Source organism: Felis catus, chromosome A3 (genome assembly GCF_018350175.1).
Source record: "Felis catus isolate Fca126 chromosome A3, F.catus_Fca126_mat1.0, whole genome shotgun sequence".
In the NCBI taxonomy this organism is placed as follows: domain Eukaryota; kingdom Metazoa; phylum Chordata; class Mammalia; order Carnivora; family Felidae; genus Felis; species Felis catus.
Window position 1 is genome coordinate 5,644,715 of NC_058370.1, and position 17,046 is coordinate 5,661,760.

Consider the following 17,046-nt stretch of genomic DNA (forward strand, 5'->3'; position numbering starts at 1 on the left):
CGCCCGCGCGCCCGCTCTCTCTCTCTCAATAAGTAAATAAACTTTAAAAAGTAAAAATAAAATAAAATGGTTTTGAGATCCAGCAGGAAACCAGCCTGGAATGTACACCACTTGCACAATTTAACGTCTCCGTTTGCGGGGAAGGGTGTTTAGGTTGCAACATTGTTTGACAACAGCTCTACGGTATGAAGGATGCTTTTTCAACAAACGGAAGGCCTGACAGATGCCTCGATTGTTCGAGGTGGGTCACTGAAAGAGTTGGGGAGGGAGGGGTCAGTCCTGATGAAATAGAAGCAGTTTGTATTATAAAGTTCCTACCTTTTGAAAATGGCGAGAAATTCTTTTCCAGATGTTCTTTCGGCTAGAAACACTGACATATTTCGATAACCACTGAGAACCTCACTGAGCAGCCCCTGCGAATGTATTCTTCAGGACAAATCGATCCTTGAGGGACCGGGCTGTTAAACACGTCCAGTGAAAGCCTTAGGACCCTCGACTGAAATCCTCGGCTGTTTCCACGTTTCCCTATCTTTTGATGGCAGTTGATATTTAATTGAGTGTATCAGACAAAACAGAGATTTTTTTTAAATTTTTTTTCAATGTTTATTTTTGACAGAGCATGAGCGGGGGAGGGGCAGAGAGCGAGAGGGAGACACAGAATCTGAAACAGGCTCCAGGCTCCGAGCTGTCAGCGCAGAGCCCCACGCGAGGCTCGAACCCATGAACCGTGAGATCGTGACCCGAGCCGAAGTCGGACGCTTCACAGACGGAGCCACCCAGGCGCCCCACTGAAAAAATAATTTTTAAAGAGATTCTAGGATTCTTCTATTAGATAAAAACAGCCATTTCGTCCGTTAAATAATTTGTCGTAAGCAGGGAAAAAGTTTCATTACACGGGCACGCCCAGGTTTGCTGCTGGGAGAGGAGGTTTTAAAGACAGCTGCCCCCAGGAGTTCAAAGATTGATTTTAAATGAAATCCGGGAACGCACATGCGTGTTCTGTCCCAGCCACGGAGCCTCATGAGACCAGCTTACAGTTCGGATACCAGCTCCTTTAAAAAACTAGCATGTGGGGGGCATCTGGGTGGCTCAGTCTATTAAGCATCTGACTTCGGCTCAGATCATCATCTCACGGTTTGTGAGTTCAAGCCTCGTGTTTTGGATCCTCTGTCCCCCTCCCCTGCTGGTTCTCGCATTCCCTCAAAATAATTAAGTAAACTTAAGAAAACAAGAAAAGCTAGTATTTGAAAGCAGGACGCTTTTGGAGGAGGTGGAGAAAATTAGACTTCACTGGTAGACGTGTCCCCCTGGGCAGGGAGACCCAGGATGAACGCCGGCGACCGCAGGGTCAGCCCCGCGTGACTTCTCCCCGAAGTGGCCGCGACGGCTGACCTCGCTCCTTGTGGACTTTGCGAGCCTGGATTTGAGAACGTGATCCCAAGAAATGTCGATATCCAACACCCTGTGGATGAACGAATCCGTGTTGTATCGGAATACCGAGCGTCCAGTCCCTCAGAAGCGCCAACTCTGAACGCAAGTTTTTAAGGAACCGAGAAGGGCCGGATTACGCACAAGTTGCCAGGTTGCCATCTGGTGCGTTGGCTGGAGGAGGTGGGGCGGGGGGGGGAGCAGAGGTCTGCAGGGAGAGGAAGGAGGTGCTGGGCACGCTGCTGGGCAGCACAGAGAGGGAGACCCAGTCCGCGACAGGAGGCAGAGGGTGGCACCTCCACATGTGTGTGCCTACAGGGGCTCCCCGTCCTCTGGGGGTGCTTCCTGCTCCCGCGGCAGCCTGTGCCGGGCGCCCAGGTCGGCACTTGGATATGTACTTGTCGTCGTGCCGGTCACCTGCTCACTCCATCTGCCTTGGCCAGCGGGGTCCTCCTGAAGTGTGGCTCTGCGTTTGTCTTGCCCCACAATACACCTGACCTCCATCTGATCCCGTCACCTGGGCAGGGGGGCAGTTCCGGCTCCTTCGAGGCCCTCAACAGCAGTGGCTCAGAAATCTCTGGGCATTGGGATCACCTAGGGAGCTTGTGAAAAATACAGACTCCTGGACCAGAGCCCTGCAGGCCCACGGAGTTGGAATCTTGGGGAACAGCACCCGAGAATCAGCATTTTCCATAGCAGTTTGGGGCCCTGGAGGGGGGCCGGGGGACCAGCCCTCCAGGCCGGGTTTCTTCCCTGTTTCCACAGATGTTGGAAAAACCGAAGATGCTTTCGGTAGCCAGGCCTCGAGCGTCTCATTCTAGGTGGGTCTGCCCCAAAAGAGGGGCTCGGCCTCTCTCTGGTGGCCTACCAACTGGTGTTCGTTCCAGAAGGAATGCAAGAAGGCAGAGCTCGGGAAGTGACACGTGGCCCGTGCTGTGGAATTTGCTGGGCCTCCTCCGTGGTTTGGCCCTGAGATCACGCGCTCAGGTGACCTGGCAGCAAATGTGACAACAGTTTGGCAGTGACAAAGCATAACCCGTGGGCGGGGGAGGGGGACGGCCGCAAGATTCGGGATCTGTCGCCGGCACAGGCTTTGCTCTTCTAGGCTGACGGGACCCTCGTCATGCAAAGCACGAACGAGTCTAATTGACCGCGGGAAAGCGCGTTCGTCTGACCTGGCCAGGTCTTTGTCCCATGTCGGAGCGATGTGCCGCTTTGAGTAACACAGACCCGTTTCAGAATAAGATCATCTGTCTCTTCTTAAATTTTTTTTAATGTTTTATTTATTTTTAAGATAGAAAGAGACAGAGCGTGAGTGGGGGAGGGGCAGAGAGAGAGGGAGACACAGAATCGGAAGCAGGCTCCAGGCTCCTAGCCATCAGCACAGAGTCTGACGCGGGGTTCAAACCCACGAATCGCAAGATCGTGACACGAGCTGAAGTCAGATGCTCAACCGACTGAGCCACCCAGGTGCCCCTTTAATGTTTATTTTTGAGAGAGAGAGAGAGAGAGAGAGAGAGAGACAGAGCATGAACAGGGGAGGGCAGAGAGAGAGGGAGACACAGAATCGGAAGCAGGCTCCAGGCTCCGAGCCATCAGCACAGAGCCCGACGCGGGGCTCAAACCCACAAACTGCAAGATCGTGACCCGAGCTGAAGTCAGATGCTCACCCAACTGAGCCACCCGGGCGCCCCAAACAGCTGTCTCTTCTTAAAAATTATTCCTACCTTTTGTTTCAACGGGTAGGAGGATCTCAGCATGGATGGATGGATGTCTCCTGATACTTGTTCATTATTTTTGCAACTGTCTGTTTAAAAAAAAAAAAAAAAAAAAAATTCCACCAAGAGTCAGAAACTAGTCATGGGAAGGTGGGGACTCCAAATGTGGCCAAATGGAACTTAATTTACTAATCACGTGTTTTATCTAAGCGAAATGGATACCAGAATTCTTCTTCGTGCTATTTTCCAAGAACGCTTTTCTTTTTCGTTTCTTGCATGTTTTTTATTTTGTTTGAGGTGCGGCACGCATACGGTATAATCCCCCTTTGTGTACGATTCTTTGGAAATGAATGGTCATGTAACCGTCACCACGGCCAAGATTCAGAGCATCGCCCACCTCTCCCCAAATTCCACCTGGCTTTGTAGCCAGCCACTCCCCCGTGCCCTGCCCCGAGCAAAACCACTGCTTTCTTTAGGTCCCTGGGGTTGTCATTCCCAACGTGTCACAGAGATGGAACTAAACGCTGTGTATTTGGGCCCGGCTTCTCGTATTCAACAGTCTGACTCTGAGATTCAACCCTGCTGTTGTGTGGGTCTCTTCGCCCTTTTATTTGAGTCGTGTACCGCTGTATGACCCTCTGCGATTTGCGTTTCCATTCACCAGCTCAAGGACACGTGAGTCGCGTCCAGTTGGGGAAGATTATGAACGAAGCCATTATCAACATTTGTGCACAGACACGTGCTTTCATTACTCTGGCGGTGAGAATTCTGAGTCCTAAGGTAGATGTATGTCTAACTTTATAAGCAATTGCCATGGGGGCGCCTGGGTGGCTCGGTCGGTTGAGCATCCGACTTCCGGTCCGGTCATGATCTCTCGGTTTGTGAGTTCGAGCCCCGCATCGGGCTCACTGCTGTCGGCACAGAGCCTGCTTCAGATTTTGTGTCCCCCTCTCTCTGCCCTTTTCTCTCTCTCAAAAATAAATAAATACTTAAAAAAAAAAAAAGTGCCAGCAACTGCCAAACTGTTTCCCGAAGTACCATCCGGTCCCCCCACCAGCCGGAAATGAGCACTCCAGGAATGAGTATTCCAGTGGCCCCACATCCTCACCAGGTGTTGTGAGGGTTTGTTCCGTTTTGTTTACAGCCATCTTACTTGGGATACCTCATGGCGGACTTGATTTGCATCTCGCTAATAACTTGTGATTTGGAAAATCCTCCCATAGGCCCACTGTCACCTTCCTAGCTTCTTGAGCAAAATGTCTGGTCAGATCTTTTCATAATGTTCTACAAGAGGAATGCTGGAGAGTTATTTATAGATTCTGGACACAAGTTCTCTATCAGACACATGTTTGGCAGATCTTTTCTCACAGTTGGTGTCTTGCCTTTTCATTCTCTTAACAGTTTTCCCCAAAGAGCAGATTTTTTTTTTTTAATTCCGATGAAATCTAACTTATTTTGTTTTTGATGAATCCTTCTGTTAGTGTCCTATATTTGGCGTAACTCAAGGTCACGGGATGTTTTCCTAGGTTTGCCTCTAGAGGTTTTGTGATTTTATGCTTTGCGTTTAAGTCTGCTGTCCATTTTAAGTCAGATTTTGTTTACGATGCAAGGTGCGGATCGAGGTTCGTTTTTTCGCTGTGGATGACTAGGTGTTCCGGGGCCATTTACTGAAAAAACTATGCTTTGTGTATTGAATCCCCCTTTGCAGCTGTGCTGAAAACAAATTGGCCACACATGTGGGGCTCTATTTCTGGACTCCATTCCGTTCCACCGGTCCAGCTTTTTGTCAGGACCAGGCTGCCTTGATTCCTATAACGTCGCGGTAATATCGAAACAGAAAACATGAGTCCTCCGACACTATTCTTTTCCGTCTTTGTTTTGGTTATTTGAGATCTTTTGCCTTTCCCAATAGACTTTCAAATACACCTGTTAATCTGTACAGGAAAATGTTGCCGAGACGTAGATTTATAGATCCTTCTGGAAAGAATTTAGCATTTTAACAATATAGTCTTTCAGTCCACGAACACCGTTTATCTCTCCATGTAGTTGGGTCTTCTTTGATGTCTCTCATCATTGTTTGTAGTTTTCAGCATATAGAACTTGCACAGATGTTGGATACATACCAGAGGTTTTCATGGTTTTTTTGGTTTGTTTTGTTTTTCGGCGCTATTGTAAATTGTAGTGTTTCTAAAACTTTGACTTCTTGGGGCGCCTGGGTGGCGCAGTCGGTTAAGCGTCCAACTTCAGCCAGGTCACGATCTCGCGGTCCGTGAGTTCGAGCCCCGCGTCGGGCTCTGGGCTGATGGCTCAGAGCCTGGAGCCTGTTTCCGATTCTGTGTCTCCCTCTCTCTCTGCCCCTCCCCCGTTCATGCTCTGTCTCTCTCTGTCCCAAAAATAAATAAACGTTGAAAAAAAAAATTAAAAATAAATAAATAAATAAATAAAACTTTGACTTCTTATTGTTCATTGCTAGCATAGTTGAGTTTTGTATATTGACCTTGTATCCTGCAACCTTGCTAAACTCACTTATGATACGTTCTGGTAGTCTGTAGGTTCCTTTATGTTTTGTATATAGACAGTCATGCCATCTGCAAATAGAGACAATTTTATTTTTCCCTCTTCAGTCTGTCTCTATTTTTATTTTCTTGCCATATTACACCATCTACGATCTCCAGTATGACATTGAATGGAAGTGCTAAGAAAAGACACCTTTCCTTTGTTCCCAATTTAGGGGAAGGATATTGAGTGTTCTTGCCATTAAGTATGATAGTACCTATAAGTTTTTCGTAAATGCCCTTCATTGGATTGAGGCCATTTCTTTCTCTTACCAGTTTGCTGAGAGTTCATCATGAATGAATGTTGAATTTTGTCGAATGTTTTTTCTGTATCAATTAAGATGTTTACATGTTTTTTCTGTATGTGCTGATATGATGGATTACATTGGCTGAATTTCTCATGTTGAACCAGCCTTGCCTTCAGGATAAACCTTCCTTGGTTGTGATATATTATCCTTTTTTATATTTTGCCAGAGTTGATTTGAGAATGTTTTGTTGAGCTTTATTTTTTCATTTAGGTTCATAAGCAATACTGGCCTATGGTTTTCTTTTCTTTTTTTTTTTTTTAATTTTTTTTTTCAACGTTTATTTATTTTTGGGACAGAGAGAGACAGAGCATGAACGGGGGAGGGGCAGAGAAAGGGAGACACAGAATCGGAAACAGGCTCCAGGCTCTGAGCCATCAGCCCAGGGACTGACACGGGGCTCGAACCCACGGACCGCGAGATCGTGACCTGGCTGAAGTCGGACGCTTAACCGACTGCGCCACCCAGGAGCCCCTATGGTTTTCTTTTCTTATGATATCTTTTGTATTAGGATAATGCTAGCCTTATAAAATGACTTAGGAAATGTTCCCTCCTTTCATGTTTTCTAGAAAAGTTTGTGTAGAATTAGGATTATTTCTTCCTTGAATGGTGGTATTTACCAGTGAAGGCACCTAGTCTGGTCTTTTCTTTATTAGAAAGTCGTAGGGGTGCCTGAGTGGCTCAGTTGGTTAGCGTCTGACTTCGGCTCAGGTCATGATCTCACACTTCATGGGTTGAAGCCCTGCTTCGGGCTCTGTGCTGTCAGCTCGGAGCCTGGAGCCTGCTTTGGATTCTGTGTCTCCCTCTATCTCTGTCTCTCCCCTCCTTGTGCTCTGTCTCTCTCTCAAAAGTTAACATTAAAAAATTAAAAAAAAAAAAAAGAAAGCTGTAACTGTGAATTCCATTTCTTTGATAACTATGAGATTATTCAGGTTATCTATTCTTTCTTTTCTTTTTTTTTCCCAGCCCATCCCCCCACCCATCTCCCCTCTGGCAACCACCGGTTTGTTCTCTGTATTTAAGAGTCTTTTTTGTTTGTCTCTCTCTCTCTCTCTTTTTTTTTTTTTTTTTTTTTTTTTTTTGTCTCTTTCATTTGTTTGTTTCTTAAATTCCACATACAAGTGAAATCACGTGGCGTGGTCGGACCGGCTAGGCGTTTATCAATTTTGTTGATCTTTTCAAATAACCAGTTTTTTCTTTCATTAATTTGCTTTGTCATTTTCTGGATTTTAATTTTGTTGACTTCTGCTCTTATCTTTATAATTGCCTTCCTTCAGTTTACATTTGCCGTTCTTTTTCCTGGTTTCCTCAGGTAGAAGCTTGGGTAACTCACTTGAGACCATTTTCATTTTCTAACCCTTGATGTTATAAAATTCCCTATGGGCACCACTTTATTTGCATTTTATAAATCTTGAGATGTTGTATTTTTATTTTTAGTCAGCTCAAAATAATTTCTACTTTCCCTTGAGATTCCCACTTGGATCCCGGGGTTATTTAGAAGTATGTTTAACTTTCAAATATTTGGGAATTTCCCAGTTACCTTTCTGTTGGTGATTTCCAGATTTATTACATTATGATCGGAGAATGGACTTTGTCTGATAGCATTTCTCTGAAATTTGTCAGGGTTGGTTTTAGTGGCCAGAGTAAGGTCTACCTTGGACAGTGTTCTGTGTGCCCTTGAGAAAAATGTGTATCCTGCCGTTGGGCGGAATGTTCTGAAATGTCAGGTCAAGTTGATAGTATTGTTCAGGTCTTTTATATCCTTACTGATTGTCTTTTTGTTCTTTCAACACCTTAGAGAGGAGAGTGTTGAGGCCTTCAACTATAATTCTGCATTTGTCTATTTGTCCTTTGGGTTTTTTTTTTTTAATTTTCATTTTAAGCTTATTTATTTATTTTGAGAGAGACAGAGACAGCATGAGTAGGGGAGGGACAGAGAGAGAGACAAAATCCCAAGCAGGCTCTGTGCTGTCAAGGCAGAGCCCCATGCGGGGCTCGAGCTCACAAAACCACAAGATCATGACCTGAGCCGAAACGCTTAACTGAGTGAGCCACCCAGCTCCCCCTATCCTTCGGGTTTTTGCTGCATATGTTTTGAAGAGGCATGCCGGCCTCCACTTGGGTCTCCGTGTTATTAAGTGTTGTGCCCGCGCACTTGCTAAAATTGCCTCGCAAAGTTGCAAGGTGCTGAGAAGTGAGGGCTGGAGACGGAGGCCTTGAACGTAACGGCTGCCGGGCGCTGGGAGGAGCCGACCCTCCTTCACTGCTGGTGGCAGAGCATTTGGGGCCAGCCTCCCGTAGGGCCTTTCAGTCAGTGAGGTGGGGGAGGTCACTGCATAAAAAGAACCGATTCTAAACTGGGACTCAGGATCTGGAGCGGCCGCGCTCACGTCCTCACCCCACCCCAGGTGACCTCAGGCAGAGCCCTTGGCCTCTTGGACCCCCATTTCCTCAAGTCCCTCAACACGCATAAGTTGAATGCACCTACTGGATGCTGGGAAAACCAAATGAGATAAAGTGTGGTTCTTGCCTTGAAGATGCTTATACCCTCTCCTTTTTTTTTTTTAAGTCTATTTATTTATTTTGAGAGAGCGAGAGAGCACAAGTGGGGAAGGGGCGGGGGGGGGGGGGGGGGGGAGAGAGAGAATCCCAAGCAGGCTCTGCACTTGCAGGGCCTGAGGTGGGGTTTGAACCCACAAACTGCGAGATCATGACCTGAGCTTAACCGGCGGAGCCACCCCCATGCCCCGGTGTACTCTCTCTTTCCCTGAAGAACACACCAGCCCCCACCCTCCACCCTCCACCCCTGCGTGTGATATCCTGCCTCCTCTCTGCTGGTAAATCTTTAACAACCGCTTTGGGTGGGAGAACCCTATTGGCGGTGTTTGCCCAGATTCCATGGTGGAAATACCCCCTCCGTGGCACGTTTCAAGTTACCAGGGTGACTCAGAAGAGACACCCAGGCGCGCACCGTCATCTGGCATTTCCGCTGTAGGGCAACAACAGACGTTGATAACCCCGAGGGCATGGATAATAGGAAAGTGTCGCAAAAATAAAAAGGGAGTGATAAGTTCTGAGTATTTCATCACCTTGGGTTTAAATATAATTCATTTAATTATAAGCTTATATTATTGGATTTTAATCCTGGCCACATACACCAACCGATATGCAAAACTGATAATTCAGCCATCAGCTGTGCGGGTTCAGAGGTGCACAGAGACCCGATCCCGACTCAGACAAGCTCCCCCAGCAGGGAACGAATTGGTTCGTGTCACAGGACGGTCCACAGTAACTCTTCAGCAAGGGGTCTTGGGTTTTCTGTTTCTGACAACGTCTACAGTAATCTGGCTCCCTGCGGGGGCGAGCGGCCAGCCTGGGAGAGCCTGGGGCCTGCAGGGCTCTGATTGGCCAGCCCTGGCCACGCCCCCTCCGGGAGGGCAGGGGGTGGAGTTAGCAGCAGGGGACCGGAGCCCGGAGCAAGCGTCAGGAAACCTCGGAGTGACGGGCGCGGGGGTCCCCTGGTCACCGAGGGTCTACCACGCACAGCCTCGAAGGCGCTTGGGTAACCGGAACTCCCTCAGAAGCATTCAGGTTGAGGCTTTGCAGTCTTGGGATGTTCTTTCTCAAACTTTCGGTGCTCAAGGGTTTCAGAGTCCAGACGTAATCCGTGTTTGTTTGCACAAAGGAAACAGTAAATATAAGCGGTGGATCCGAACACAGTTATCGCCCCAGCCTCCAGCGCCACCCCCCCCAACCCCCTTGCCCTCGTGGGCGCCCCGTCGGGGCTCTGCCTCCCGGACACACGGGCACGAGGGGGATTTTGTTGCGCTTTTGCGGAAGTAGACCCAGACCACACACGTGACCCTGCAGCTTGCTTTTTCTCACCGCTGGAGCTGAATCTTGGGGCTTCCCTCCCAGTCAGCAGAGAGAGCCCTGCAAACGCGAGGGGTGACTCTAGCCAAGACTGGCAGCTGGAGGCCTTTTCATTCATTGCTCCTACTGAAGACCTTTCGAGACTTCTAAATTTGGTCAGAGTGTCGGAGGCGGTGCAGGGTGCCTGCGTGCTAAAAATACCAGCCCCGGTCTGGGGTGGAGGCTGCCCCCGGGGTCCTCCACAGGCACCGTCAGTCCCCTCCTAAGACCCTTGGACTCTCTGTGCCAACACCGGTGCCCCAGGCCACGCAGATGGCAGCGCGGCGCTGGTCCCCAGGTGACCAGGCTGGAATACCCAAACCTCGCCAAAGGGAGTCACTCCCCCCTGTGGTCTCGTGACCTCCTCGCTCGGTACGACCGACCGCTGCAGGGTTTGGACCAGGTCTGGGTACCGCATTACCGATACTTATTTTCAACTCGTTTTTTGCTTGTTTATTTCTTCTTTCTTTCTTAATTTCTTTCTTTCTTCTTTCTTTCTTTCTTTCTTTCTTTCTTTCTTTCTTTCTTTCCTTCTTTCTTTCTTTCTCTTTTGAGAGAGGAAGAGAGTCCGTGCAGGTGAGAGGAGAGGGGCAGAGGGGGTGGGGGAGAGAGAATCTCAAGCAGGCTCCGCACTGTCAGCGAGAAGGCCTATCCAGAGCTCAAACTCACAAGCTGTGAGACCATGACCTGAGCCGAAATCAAGAGTCAGATGCTTAACCAACTGAGCCACCCGGACGCCCCTCAACTCACTTTTAAAAATTAAATACTTGGGGCGCCTGGGTGGCGCAGTCGGTTAAGCGTCCGACTTCAGCCAGGTCACGATCTCGCAGTCCGTGAGTTCGAGCCCCGTGTCAGGCTCTGGGCTGATGGCTCGGAGCCTGGAGCCTGTTTCCGATTCTGTGTCTCCCTCTCTCTCTGCCCCTCCCCTGCTCATGCTCTGTCTCTCTCTGTCCCAAAAATAAATTAAAAAAAAAAAAAAAAACGTTGAAAAAAAATTAAATACTTGTTGAGATGAGCACTGGGTGTGGTATGTAAGCCAATTTGACAATAAATTATATTAAAAATAAATAAATAAATTAAATAATTAATTAATTAATTAATTAAACTAAAATTAAATACTTTTTTTAGTAGGCTCCACACCCAGTGTGGAGCCCAATGCAGGGCTTGAACTCATGACCCTGAGATCAAGACCTGAGAGCTGAGATCAAGCTGAACTTAGTTCCTGACTGAGCCACCCAGACACCCCAAATACATTTATTTTTCAATAAAACCTCGCAACACTATAGTAAATGGAAAATCAGTATCACCCGTCATACATAGTAATTATATAGAGATAGACATTATCGACCATGATAATAAACAATGTTGTTACTATTAGCCTTTTTGAGCCTTTGCTCTGTGCCAGGAGCTGTTCTAGACTCTATGATATTAACTCACTCAGTGAGTTGCTGCGGTCCCCCAAGGGAGGCACCGTGTTGTCCCCTCCCTCTGTCATGAGTTGAGAGGCTCAGAGCGGCGGCCCTGAAAATAGACACATCACCCTGGAAACCAAAGGCGAGGCCACCTCAGTCACCCTGGCGCCCATGGGCGGGGCACCTCAGCTATGCCGGACTTTGAATCTGATTTGTTTCTTGCCTAATTCACCCATCTACTCAACAAGTGTTCGCTGAGCACCTGCTGTGTGACCTTGCTGGGGAAAGAGAGGATTAGGACTCTGTCCCTGCCCTGGAAGAGCCTGCCTGCTCGTCGGGAAGGGTGCGTATGGACCAGGATGTGGTTGGGGCTTCAGAGCTGGGCGCTGGGAGGGGAGAGGGCATTCTCCAGCCTGGGCTGGGGGTGGAGGGGTGATGCTGGGTGAAGGACGGTAGGAGACAGGTGACATAAGGGGCGGGAAGAGGGAAAGGGAATATGGCAATTCAGGTCCGTTAAAAAGATGGAATAAAGGCGCCTGGGTGGCGCAGTCGGTTAAGCGTCCGACTTCAGCCAGGTCACGATCTCGCGGTCCGTGAGTTCGAGCCCCGCATCAGGCTCTGGGCTGATGGCTCGGAACCTGGAGCCTGTTTCCGATTCTGTGTCTCCCTCTCTCTCTGCCCCTCCCCCGTTCATGCTCTGTCTCTCTCTGTCCTAAAAATAAATAAAAAAACGTTGAAAAAAAATAAAAAAAAAAAAGATGGAATAAAGTAGGATTCATGTCTTCAATGACATCCCCGTTATTAACATACTAAGAGGATTTCACCTCAGTTTTCCCCATCTGTAGAATGGGAATAATGGGGCCATCTTCCTAGAGGAACACCCACGAGGATAAACATGTCACACAGCCTCCAAAGCATTCTGGCAGTTCCTGCCACACAGTAAATGCTCAAAATGTCACTACCCATAATGACGATGATGATTACTGCTTCTGGCAAGTGCTGGTGTTTTCCATTTACCATAGCAGCGTGGTAAAGGTGTTTTTTTCTTTAATTTTTAAAAATATTTTATTTATTTTTGATAGAGAGAGACAGAGCACAAATGGGGGAGGGGCAGAGAGAGAGGGAGACACGGAATCCGAAGCAGGCTCCGGGCTCCGAGCCGTCAGCCCAGGGCCCGACGCGGGGCTCGAACTCACGAACCGCGAGATCGTGACCCGAGCCGAAGTCAGACGCTCCACCGACTGAGCCACCGGGCGCCCCAAGTGGTTTTTTTTTCAATGTATTTGATTTTTCAAAGTGAGTTCAGCAGTGGTACCCTCGCAGCGCGTTTAAGCTAATATCCACGTCGCTGTGTTTGTTCTCATTTGCGTCCGCCCTGGAATTTCACAAGCACACAAAAAAATTCACCCGAAGTGTCCACACGTCCCTTTTATCGTCCTGATGCTCTATTTAGAAAGAAATGGAAATCCAAGGCTATTCTTTTAAACTCATAGCAACGCACTGACTTGACGGGGAACTTCAATTCCTTACCAAATGGTAAAAGCAAGCTAATAATGAGCAATATTTCTAAGTAGCACAGCTCCCAGTGTGGGGCTTTCTAAATCCGATCTAGACGGGCCAAACATTCACCTTTCCCAACCGAAGCCTCTTTTGCGGAGCGATAACGGCTTTGCAAGGACGTCTGTCGGAGTCGCCACGCCTCAACCAGGAGAAGATGGCTTTTTCCCCCCATCTCTCCCCTCCTCCAACTGTGCTCGGTGTGGGGTCGAGGAATCCGGGGCTTTGGGGAAAATGAAAAATCTGTTGAATCAGGCGAGAAAAGAAAAGAGCGCAGGCTGAGTGAGACCAGTTGGGTCTCAGGTTCCTGCTACCTCCTCCCATTTGTAAGCGACGGTGAACTAGTTACTGTTTCTGGGCTTCAGTTCCTGCCTGCCTCAGTTTCCCTCTCGGTAAGGTCACCTCTTGGATTCTTGAGATTGTGCGTGCTAAGCAAGTATCTCCTATGATGATGATGATGATGACTGCCTGTATAGACTGGGGGTAATCCCCCTTTTGCTACAAGGAGCTTTGGGGATCACATGGCATAGCCCCGGGCGGCATCTGCCCTTTTGAAGCAGGCTTAGAACTCTGGCCAGAGCTGTGCTGAGGGGGAGGGGGCGGGGGTGAGATCCAAAGTCAAAGCCACCTCAAAAGGACTATAAAAGGGAAACGGAATCCAAAGAAGAGAAGGTTGAAGTTGCTGCTTTTCAGAATTTTCCTTCACAGGCAGTGCAACCTGGGGGAGACCCGTGCCAGCCCCCCCCCCCCGCCCCGCTCCGTGCGCCCCGTGCCCCTGCACACACGAGGCCCAGACAGAGCCACGGCTGACGCAGGACGCCCGCCGAGCCCACGGGTGGAGCGTGAGGGTCAAGCATTTACTACTCCGCTGCCCCCATCACGCTAATAACAGTGGGATTACCGGCCCACGGGGAATGTTCCGGGCTCTCCCCAGTCCAAGCAGTCGGCCCTGATTCTCTCGTTTAATCAACCATCCCTGGAGGGAAATGCCGGCGTGACTCACCTTTTGCGAGAGAGGGAAGCAAGGTACAGAGAAGTGAAGAAACATGTTCCAGGCTGCACAGCCCATAGATGGAGCCAAGGTTTGAACCCAGGCCGTGCGGCTCCGAAGCCCAGGTGCTCCAGCCCCCGGAGGCCGGCCTCCCCGGCCGCTGCCAGAGCTGGGCGCTGATGTGGGCACCCCACAACCCGGGCCTCAATGGCACAACGACCCTTGGTCATTTGGTCCTTAGCCTCAGACGCACGGCCGCCCTCTGGTAGAGCCGGGCCGAGGGTGGACGGCGGAGAGGCGTTGCCGTGGGCACAAAATTTAAGGAGGCGTCGTCGGACGGGGAAGTGTGTGCCCCAAAGAGTGGACTGGCCTCGGCGAGCTGTGCGGAGGGGCAGGAACAAACTAGGGAGGCGGGGGACCTCCCGAGGCCGGAAATAACAAAGACCGGTCCGGGACGACTCGTACTCGGGGAAGTGACACTGGGGCCTTGGGCTCTCCCAGTGGCCCCCTGGCCGCCCCGCTCATACCTGACCTCCTCGTCTGCGCGGGCCTCTGAACACCTTCAGACCGGACGCAGCTGGGAGCGTCACTGCTAGATGGCGATTCGGTTATCTTGAAAAACGAGCAAAAGGAGGCCCGGAAGGGTCAAGGCCACACAGCCAATCAACTTAAACGGAACGACGCTGTGACCTCGGGCTCCCACCCGTCATCAGACAGTCCTTCCGTTTTGGTTTGGCAGAACAGAGCAGAAACTGTGGCTTATCCCCCGTATCTGTGTGCCTCTCTCACCCCGGTTATGATTTTAGCCGGTCAAAGGACCACCCAGGACAAAGACACGTTTCCCTCGCGGTGAGGCACGGCCATGTGACACAGCGGTGTGGGAAGTGTTCTTAAAAGGAGCAGGGGACACCCTCCTCTGCTCCTGTCTCTTTCCTCCTGGCTGGAAAGAAGATACGATGGCTGGAGCTCAGGCAACAGTTTTGGAGCATGAGGATGGCCAAGTCACACGCTGAGGAAGCCCGAGACCTTAAAAACTTTGTGAAGCCTCTCTAGCAGGGCTGTGTTCCCTCTGGAAGGTCTAGGGAAGGATCTGTTCTCTTGTCTTTCCTGGCGAGGCCACCCAAACCCCATGATGCGTGGTCTCTTCTCCCATCTATCTTCAAAGCCAGGAAAGGCCGGTCTTGTCTCTCTCACGCTGACGTTGGCCCTCCTGCCTCTCTCTTCCACGTTTAAGACCCTTATGATGACTCCCAGCTCCTCCGGATAATCCAGAATAATCTCCTCATTGAAAAATCGGCTGATTAGCAACCTTCCTGCCATCTGCGACTTTAATTCCCCCTGCCAGGAGAGGTGACACATCACAGGTTACAGGGACCAGGATGGGGACATTTCAGGGCAGAGGCACTATTCTGCCTCTAAAAGAGCAGGGATGTCCTAGTCCCACAGATATTACAGTGAAGAGAGAAGATTCCGGACGTGAAGCAAAGGCCTCAAAGCGGCCACCTGCTGGCTCGGTCCCACCAAAGGGCACAACTGGTCCTCCCCGCTTTCTTTACCTTGAATCAGCTGCTGAGGTCCCACTGGCTAATTTCACATGAAAATTCACAGTTCCTGTTTCCCTTGACTCAATAGAGGGGCCCGCACCCTGAGTCTGCTTCCTAAGACGTTGACATCAACTGCGTGGGCTGTGGCCGCCCCCTCGAGGACAGGCCACGGCTTCCCCGCAGTCCTCACCCTCCATTATCGCCGGTCGCCCAGTCTGCTGCCTCTGGTCACGGGGCCTGCCTGACCCCCGCAGGGAACGCAGTTTGTAACATTTACTAAAAAGCACCTCAGGGTGCAGAAGTTACCCAGTAAAGGGTCGTTAGTATTTCCCCTGTTCGAGAAGACACATCGACATGGCGATTCTCAACGTGGGATGTCCCTAGGGAACTTCTACGGATCTCAGCGTCCAGACCAGTTTCACCAGGACATCTGGCGTGGGGCCCGGCCCAGCATTGCCACAGCTCCCCAAGAACTCCAGCCAGCAGCCAGGCGGAAAACCGGGGCGTTCGCAGACCTTCGCAGGCCATCAGGGCTCAGGCGACCTCAGCACAACTGTGGAGCAGGCCTCTATCCCCGGCCGTCCCTCCCAGAGAGAAAAAGAGGGCACATGTGAAGATTGTGAAACCGTTCGTGAAATGCCGATGGCTGTAACCAGGACCCTCTGCTGCCTGAGCATCCACTTCCCGCTGCAGATACTGGAAGGCTGGCTGGAAGCTTCTGGAAGCTTCCATCCCCCAGGCATTCCTTCGCAGTGACTGGCAGGGGCTCCTCAGACCAGTGAGGGGCAGATTCCAGACGCCATAGCTCCCTTTTTTTTTTTTTTAATGTTTATTTATTTATTATTTAAAAAAATTTTTTTTTAATGTTTATTTACTACTGAGAGACAGAGAGCATGAGCAGGGGAGGGGCCAAGAGATGGAGAGACACAGAATCTGAAGCAAGCTTAAGGCTCTGAGCTGTCAGCACAGAGCCCGATGTGGGGCTCGAACTCACCAACCGTGAGATCATGACCTGAGCCCAAGTCGACACTTAACGGACTGAGCCACCCAGGTGCCCCTGAAGGGAGAGGTATTTAAACAGAAGAGAGAACACTCAGCCGGGCTGTCCACGGGGGTTCTGCAGAGACATCACCCGTCCTACACACGGGTGCCCGGGTGCCCTTCCCTGCCCAGCTAGCGTGTGACCACGTTCCTGCTAAGGCCCTCCCCCAGCTACTGGGCACCCCCCCCCCGCCACCCCACGGGATGGAAACCTTCCAAGGCCACAATTCAAATGCCTCCCAGGCCAAGCAGGCAACCAGGATGGGCAGCAGAGAGAGGCAGAGTGCAAACATTGTCCATTACTCACAATACTGAGTAATTAGCATTAGTATACTCATAATACTGACATCCTGGACGCTAATTTGCAATTTTTTTTTTAATTTTTTTTTTCAACGTTTATTTATTTTTGGGACAGAGAGAGACAGAGCATGAACGGGGGAGGGGCAGAGAGAGAGGGAGACACAGAATCAGAAACAGGCTCCAGGCTCTGAGCCATCAGCCCAGAGCCCGACGCGGGGCTCGAACTCACGGACCGCGAGATCGTGACCTGGCTGAAGTCGGACGCCTAACCGACTGCGCCACC